Source organism: Sylvia atricapilla, chromosome 10 (genome assembly GCF_009819655.1).
Source record: "Sylvia atricapilla isolate bSylAtr1 chromosome 10, bSylAtr1.pri, whole genome shotgun sequence".
NCBI lineage: Eukaryota > Metazoa > Chordata > Aves > Passeriformes > Sylviidae > Sylvia > Sylvia atricapilla.
The window spans coordinates 23,624,147-23,633,166 of NC_089149.1; positions in this window are offsets into that span (position 1 = coordinate 23,624,147).

The window sequence follows — 9,020 nt, forward strand, 5'->3', positions numbered from 1 at the left end:
ACAGCTGTGCAAGCCTACACTGATGCACAGTTGGAGAAAGCTGCTCTTAATGGGACTTGAACAGTGTCTTAAACCTCATTAAAAATAGATTTATATTGATCTGATACCATTCAGCATGCTTTTTTGTTGTCTACAAAAGAAAGTTGTTGTTCCTACAATATGCAATGAATATTTTTGTAATAATGGCATGCATTAATACTGAATGAGATGTTCTTTCAAAATATTCCATTACTAATGTTTTAAATGATGCACTTTTAGAGCTGGGATAGATACCTGGCTTCTTGAAGATATGACTAATTGCTTTTCCGTGTATTAATACTGCCTGAAAGTATTTTAATAGTTGTGAGGGACCTTAAGTGTAGATGTTGCATCTGATAATGAAAAGGACTAGCTTCATGTAAAAACTTCTCACATTTGTGTTCACTTAGGAATGGTAAGAAGTTCTGGAGAAACACTCAGTTTTCAAATGAGCTTGTTTTTTGCAACAATTTCTCTTTTGACTTATCTTGTCTATAGACAAAGCATGAAATGGCAACTTTTCACCAGCACTTTTCAGACAGGTAAAACTCAATAAACTCCTGTTCTCCCTAGATTCTGTACAAGTGGTGTTTTTATTGTTTGGGTTTTTTTTTAATTGAAACGTATAAGGATTATCAGTTGGGGGGAAGAAAGAGGAAAAAAAAAACGATATTGAGAGGGTTCAGATATCAAAGTAAGCATGTAAAATGTGTGTGGGTAGTAAGTCTAGTGTTAAGCTATTTAATTAAACTTGAACTATTTCTCATTTTTATTTCAGTGTCTTGACTAGATAAAGGATACAGCAATGATACAATTACATCTGTAAACAGATACACAGACTATTAAGATGGATAAAATTACTGTTTTCCTTCATATGAATTTTAGAGTAAAGGTTTCTCAGCCTTCATTTTAGATTATGAATAGAGATTTAAATTTACCATGTTATCAGAAACCTGAAATGTTTAACTTTTATACTGGTAAATTCTTACTGGGTAACTTTTAGTGCCTTCAAGTCTGGAACAAGGACTTCAAATTCAAACCTGTGAAATTGCCAGTGTGTCCAGATCAGCTGAGGTGCTTTCTCCTTGCCATGCCCCACTCCCCCTGTCATCCCCTACATGAACACACACTCAGGGTTACAGGGAAAGCTGAGGAGAAGCCTGTCAAGAAACAAAATGAGCTGCAGGCTTTTATTTTATATCCCTCATGCAGTAGATAAGATGATCCCTTGAGGACAGATGACATTTAGCACTGACTGGCAATTACTTCCAGCTGGGGATGATGCTGCTTGTAGAACAGTAGTAAAGAAAACGCTTTCCTTTGGTGCTGAAATGTCTGCTGTAGTAATTCCCCAGCAGAGAGAAAATCTGGATGCAAATGAAGAGTAGAAGGAAGAGTTGTAGACTAAAGGAGTTGTGAATCAGTATGGAAAAAAAAACAAGAGTGGGGAGGGTGGGTATTGGTTTTTGTGTTTTTAATCCCCTGCACCCTGCCTCTTTCTCAGTAGGAGGTTTGGAAAGGGAAAATATATTTCTCAGCACCAAGTCCTGCTGAATGATTTCCTACAATTTTTTTTTTTAAATGCAGTGTTCTCAGGAACCTGGTACTGAACCTGGATTTGCCCTATTTAAGTCTACCTCTCTGTGAAGCTTATTCATCATTACTTTTGGAGAGATTGAGTTAAATAGAGCTTGAAGCTGAACAAGAACTTTGCATCAAAGGGTACACTTTGGTCTTCTTAAAAAATAAGATGGGAAATGGAGAAAACTGCATAATTTAAGGTTTTCTGGAAAAATCCTAGATGCTAAGAGTGTGTGGGCAGCTCTGGGTATGGATTTCAAAACCTCAGAATGCTCAAAGCTTTAATTTTAAAAGATCTTTGCAAGAATTCAGGGCTTTGACTTCGCTGCTAATGGAAATGCTAACCATCATCTTTGGTAGTTGGACACTTGGTTAAACATTCACACTAATTCTGCCATCAAATTACTGAAGCCTTGTGATAAATTTAGATTTACAGTTCGTGTTAGTATACTTGGAAACAAGTGTGCTTTTTTCTTACAGAAAAAAAAAAAATCTGTTAATGTCATCTACCATGAGAAAAATCTCATTTAGATAGATTTCTTTTTCATTCTGAGAATAGAATATGCAAGGCATAAATCTGTTCAGAAACTGCTGTTCAGTTTTGCCTGTAGGTCAGATCTAGCTCTGTACCTGTTGAGAATAGAAAGTCTTCACCTGCAGTGGGCAGAACTCTGGTCTCCCTTTGCTCCAGGCTGTTACAAATGTGGAAAGGGCCTGAGGTACCCATGTACACAGGGCAAACAGAATTATTTCATTTAACACGAGGGTTACTAGAAGCTTGAATGTCACTGTGTGGTTTGGATGAAATATCTCTAATAATTCGTGACAAAAAGTAAGGTTTTTGTCTATTTAAATCTCAGGCAAGTACCTATGGAAGCCAGTAAAGGGAATTTCACAGTTTTGTTTACTAGCATCTACTTGAACCTTTTTATGTGGTCTGAACAGTAAGTATTGCATGGAGCTGTAGAAGCAGTGCCTCAGCTTGATTTTTGCATTACCTGAAGGGAGTTGTTAAAAGAGTTTAATCTGGATTTGGCGACAATTCCTGTAAAAAGCTGATGGTTATCAATATATTTGGAACAAAAAAAAATTCGTATTCAAGTATAGGAAATTTACTCAGCTGTGTATATTGTGTATTAGAGAGGATCATCTTTTGATTTTGCTTTACAGTCATATGGAATAAAAATGTATCCTTCCAAGTACCCAAATGTTATGTGACTTGTGAGCATATTGTGCTATTTCTATTTTTTTTGACACAAGAGAGCCCCTACAAGTGATAAGTCCTTCAGGGTTTATTGTCCCTAACAAGGTCTCTCCTAAACCTGCTGGGCTGCAGATTCTAACTTCAGAAACTGCTGCTTCACTCCTAACTACAAATGGGACAGATGGTCTTAACACTATAAATATTTTAATTGGCTATTATTTAGTACCAAGTTGTCTTAACATTTTAAGTGTTCTTGTGAATGTGAAAAAGCGTAATGCATCAGAGCTTGGGTGGGTTTTAGTGTAAGGAATTGTGGTTTTGCTTACACCTACCTTTTTTTAATGCTGCTTTTGCCTTTCAATTTTCAGGAGAGGTTAGCACATAATTAGCACAATATCTGTAATTCTACAAGTTCCTCTCTAAATTTGTGTGGAGAAATTGCTTGATTTAAGTATTACTTACAAGTGGTTGTACATTTCAGACCAACTGATTTAAGTGTTAGTTTAAAACAAATCCACAGATAAGATTACAAAGCTAAATGTGCTCTTGAGAAAAGTTGCAGCAATGGCTCTGCCTTTTGAGAGCAGCTCATTATTTTGTCCTCTAAGTTGCATGGTAACTTCCTTGTTGGGTACAAGGGAGCTCTTTTTTTAAGCTGATAGCATAGAAGGGTTTGCACTGAGGTTCAAGGCGATGTGTTAACTTACCAGCAAAGCTTCTTAATTTTATTAGTTATCTTAAAGGACACAAAATAAGAATTCCGTCAATAACAAGATTACATAAAACCTCTTTCATTTGACAGAGAAAGTAATTGACCCAAAACAAGAGTATACTAAAATGCTTGTAGTTTTCAGTAGCACTAATACCCTCACCTAAAGCTGAAACATTGCAGGAAAATAGTGAAAGAACGATCACTGAGGCAGTGTAGTAGTAAGGTACAAATTGGATGGAAATGGCAGGGCAAGAGTGATAACTGTCCATTAAAGAAAAGGTAAAGCAGCTGTTGGTGAGTATACTGGATGTCATTTGGCCATAATTATTTTGTCTTCGTGATGGTGTGTATGGTCTTTGTTTCAACCATGCTTAGAACTTCCCTTAATAACAGAACTTGGGGAGGGAAAAAAACCAAACCAACCTTTCCAGCATTTTTTTGAAGATCTATACTGCTCTGTAGACCTTGAACTTCAACATAGTTTGCAGAGACAAGTGTCTGCTGGCTCATTCAGATAACTGTGGCCTTTAATCAGATTACAAACTTGAAATTTCCACACAGTGAAATGTGCCTGGAGTCCTGTTTCTCATGGGGGAGGAGGAAGGGATAGTAATCCAAGTTTCTCCTTATTACTTCTCTTGTTTAAGGCTTAGTTCTAATTAATGGTAAGAATTATTCTATCTGCTCTCTTCCCTTTAGTAGTGTTGGGTTCCTGTTAGTAGTTTGGTTCACGTTTGGTAGTGGAATTAATAAAAGTGAATCAAAGATCCTCTGATAAAACTTGAGTTCTCAGAGATCTTCCATTTATAGCTGGAGTTTGGGAGGATGCCTAGAAAACCCCTTTCTTCTGAACACAGCTGGCTGGTGGGAAAAGAGAGAAGATCCCTGTGCTGCTATCCAGGTCATGGTTTATCATCAGTCACACACACAAGCTCTCATTTGAGGTGTTCTTCAGGAAAACTGCAGCAAAGAAGGGCTGAGAATGAGCTCACAGGTCAGTGCCTATGTAAGAGCTTACTGACTTGATCTTTTTGAAATAATATGCATGGTCTCTAGCTAAAAATAATATGTATGATGATTGGTCTGGATTCTCCTAATGGCTTGACAAATACCCTGAAAATTATAGTCTGTCACCTGTATTTTAGTGGATTCATGTGTTTTGTCTGAAGACTTGCTGCAATGTCATGCTGTCAAGCAGAAAGCTGCTGCAGTGGATCTCATGTTTCCAAATGCCCCAATGTTATAAAGTAGGTCAGAAATTGCATAAGATGCCATTACTGGAAACTGCTGTAGGCTGACTTGCATATGAAAACTCAGCAGTGCAACTGGCAAATGCACTCTGACAAAGAGAAATGCAGCCGTGGCTTAAAACATGACAAGAGAGCTCTCTGAAATCTCCCTAGGATATGAATGGCTGTTGGAATTGTGAGATGTCTTTGCCCCTTCAGTTCATGTTCCTGCTATCTGCTGAGCCAGACTGCCTGCCTGGCTTGTCAGGGGACTCACATTGTTCTTATCTGCAGGGAACTCAGGCACACGGCTCCTTAACTCCTTCTGCACCACAAAAAACACGTTCTGCATTCCCCTGCTTGCCCCGCTCCTTGAGGACACAGCACACAGTGCACTGCGAGTCATGGAAAGGCAGGAATCTGTAGTAGCTCTTACACTGACAGAGGGGCTGCTGGTGGTCAGTGAGGGCCGGGGGGAATGGGGGGTAGTGCACAAGTCTCTGCAGTTTCTCCTGTTTAACACCACCAAGCCCAGGGAGCACAGAGCAGGGTACAGCATGTCCATTTTCTCTACTCCATAGCCCTGTTTCAGAGCTTCACTATATTTTACTTTCAGGTTTTTTATCTTGGAAGAATTTGCACACTGGAAAGTCTCCTGTTTCACAGGGAGGGGGTTTTGCTACTGATACTTTCATATAATCTTTTCTAACCCAAGTGTAAGCAATTGAATAGAAACAGGAGAACTCCCAGTTGGGGGGATTATAGTCATGTGTAATCAGAGTGGGGTATATTTGGCTGCAATTGTCTTTTAAAATTATTATTATATTTTTAAATTATCTTTTAGTTCAATGTGGTTTTTTAACTGTGAATTGTTCATTAGTCAGAAAATATACTGCTTAGCGATACATTTTCCAAAGGTTTGAAATATCGGCACTCCTCCATGAAATGAATGAATTTGCAGTTATTTCTGAAAAATCTTCACCGTCCAGGACTGCTTTATTTCCTGGAATTGTTGCATCTCTGGTGGTATATGTGCCCATTTGTCATCCTGCCAATCACCCATTTCCTACAGATAAATAGATGGGTCAATGCCAACCATCTCAGGAACACACACAGAGTTGTACAGTTCGATGTGCTGCAAGGGTCTGCAGTTAATGTACAAACCTCAGCAGCTCTCTGCCAGGGCAAACACTTCTGCTCCTCATTTTGCTGCTCAAGGGCCAACAAATAGAGGTCTGATAAATGCTCTGATACAGTTGACTCAGTCATTTGGTGATGGCCTCTAGACAGAGCAGCCCTATCACATCCAGTCTTAATTTAATAGACTTGATATATTGCCTGATGACAGAAAACCGTAGGTAGAAGTTTGGCAGAACATTAAACAGAAGTTTGTAAGCCTAGATAGAATGTTCAGACCTTGACTTTAGTCATGCTAATGAGATGATGAGAAAATACTTAAAGGTGAGAAGGTTTAAAAGTAGTAACAATAAAAACTTGGGCTTTCCCCGGGTTTACATCAGCCAGGCCAACCTGATTGCAAAGAGCCAGCAGCTGAGTTAAACGACATCTTATTAGCAACAGTTCAGCAGCTTTTTCTACAGTTTGGTTAATTTAGTATTAGTAATACTTAAGGACTTGGCTGTGGTAATGTCGAAGTGTTATGTTAGTGTTAAGACGCTAATTCCAAACTGTTCGGGAGTCAGGGATGTTTATAAAAGGGTGGATTTGGCAGCCGTGTTCCCCAGGGTCCCGGGGCGCCAGGCCCCGCGGGGAGCGCACGGCCCTCAGCGGTGGGGCGGCGGGCCGGGCCGACAGGGACAGGGACAGCGGGCCGGGCCCTCAGGGATAGGGACAGGGACAGGGACAGGTACAGGGGGCCGGGCCCTCAGGGACAGGGACAGCGCCGGGATAGGGACAGGGACAGCGGGCCGGGCCCTCAGGGGACAGGGACAGGTACAGGGACAGGGGGCCGGGCCCTCAGGGGACAGGGACAGGGACAGCCGGCGGGACAGGTACAGGGGGCCGGGCCCTCAGGGACAGGGACAGCGGGCCGGGCCCTCAGGGACGGGGACAGCGCCGGGATAGGGACAGGGACAGCGGGCCGGGCCCTCAGGGGACAGGGACAGCGCCGGGATAGGTACAGGGACAGGGGGCCGGGCCCTCGGGGACAGGGACAGCGGGCCGGGCCCTCAGGGATAGGGACAGGGACAGCCGGCGGGACAGGTACAGGGGGCCGGGCCCTCAGGGACAGGGACAGGTACAGGGACAGGGGGCCGGGCCCTCGGGGGACAGGGACAGAGCCGGGACAGGGACAGGGACAGCGGGCCGGGCCCTCGGGGACGGGGACAGCCGGCGGGCCGGGCCCTCAGGGACAGGGACAGGGACAGGTACAGGGGGCTGGGCCCTCAGGGGACAGGGACAGCGCCGGGCTGACAGGGACAGGGACAGGGACAGCTGGCGGGACAGGTATGGCGGGCCGGGCCCTCAGGGACAGGGACAGGTACGGCGGGCCGGGCCCACAGGGACAGGTACAGGGACAGGGGGCCGGGCCCTCAGGGGACAGGGACAGGGGGCCGGGCCCTCAGGGACAGGGACAGGTACAGCCGGCGGGACAGGGACAGGGGCAGCGCCGGGCAGGACAGGGACAGCGGGCCGGGCCCACAGGGACAGCGCCGGGACAGGGACAGGGGGCCGGGCCCTCAGGGGACAGGGACAGCGCCGGGACAGGGACAGGTACAGCCGGCGGGCCGGGCCCTCAGGGGACAGAGCCGGGACAGGGGCAGGGACAGAGCCGGGACAGGACAGGTACAGCCGGCGGGCCGGGCCCTCAGGGGACAGAGCCGGGACAGGACAGGGGCAGCCGGCGGGCCGGGCCCTCAGGGGACAGGGGCAGAGCCGGGACAGGGACAGGGCCAGGACAGGACAGGACAGGGGCAGCCGGCGGGCCGGGCCGGTGGCGGAGCGGGTGCGGTGCCCCTGGTACCGGGGCCAAAGGCCGCCTGGGCTCGGTCCCGCCTGTGTGTGCCCATGGAGCCGGGGAGGGGAAGGCGCCGGGCACAGGAACACGCAGGGGCAGACACGGGAGCTCGGTAAATACCGGCCGGGTCCTCGGGACAGGCAGGCAATTTCTCGGAAAGGAGCGTAATACGGGTGTTGTGGTGAAAAGCTGTCGTTCCAAAACAGTAAAGCACAAGAATCCGCCTCTTAACAGAACCTGTGAACATGCAAACACCTCTTTTTCTGATGCTTAACTAAGGTGTGGCCTTAAAACATGCTGGCATTTGTGGAAGCTCCACGGGTTTCTTTTTTAACCCCCCTCAAAAAATAACTGCTCCCTTTAGCACAGAGCAGCGTGGGTGCGGTGTGGGCTGCCTGTGGTGCGTTCACACCCTGCCTTTCCTTGCAGCGACTTGTTCTCCCTGGACTCAGTCCTGTTCCTGGGAGCATTGCTTTCCGTTTAAATTTCACTTTGCAGGGCCGGAGGCTTCAATGGTACGCAGGTCAATCATAGGACATTTTCGTGGAGTTTACTCATTTGAAATGTTTTTGAACTTCTAAATGTGCCAAGACACTTATGTCCTTGTCGTGCTTATTTGTTAAAAATAGCTATCTTGCTTATGCCAGCAGCTGCTGTAAAAATGCAGTTTGCTGCTTTTTACATAACATGGCGTTAAATGTAACTTTTGTTATTTAATATTTGAAAAATGACGTTCGGTTAATGGTGGCAGATTAACTGAATGTAGTATTTGTATGTAATGCTGTCATTGCTGCATAACCTGGGCTTTAATGTCAGGATGGTGAGAACTTGGGTTAGCACAGGACATTTGAACCAAGGGCGAGTACTGGCTGTGTGGTTTCATGTGCTGTACATGAATGGCACTTAGATAAATTTTGCCTTTTCGTAGCTCTGTTTGTCGCCTTATGCTGGAAGAACACAAACCCTTCTGTTTGCTTACTTCTTCCTTTTGATGTCATCTCATTGTTGCAGGCTTTTCCTGCGCAGCTTTGCCTGGGACAATGGTTTTCAGTTTTTTAATGGGTCTGTGAGTTCTCTGAGTGGCTGGTGAGGGATTCTTGAAATGTGACAAAACCGAGCCCGCAATGAGTTGCCCAGGGGGCAGCTGTAAGAACCAGTGGGCAGCAGTGCCTTCAACAATTTGGGACTCTCAGTCTAACACACTTGATTTAACCTTTGTGACAGATGGGAAGTTCTGTGAAATAGGTAGAACAGCTGCTTCTGTTCTGTTGCCTCTGAACTTGGTTCAGCAAGGAGAAG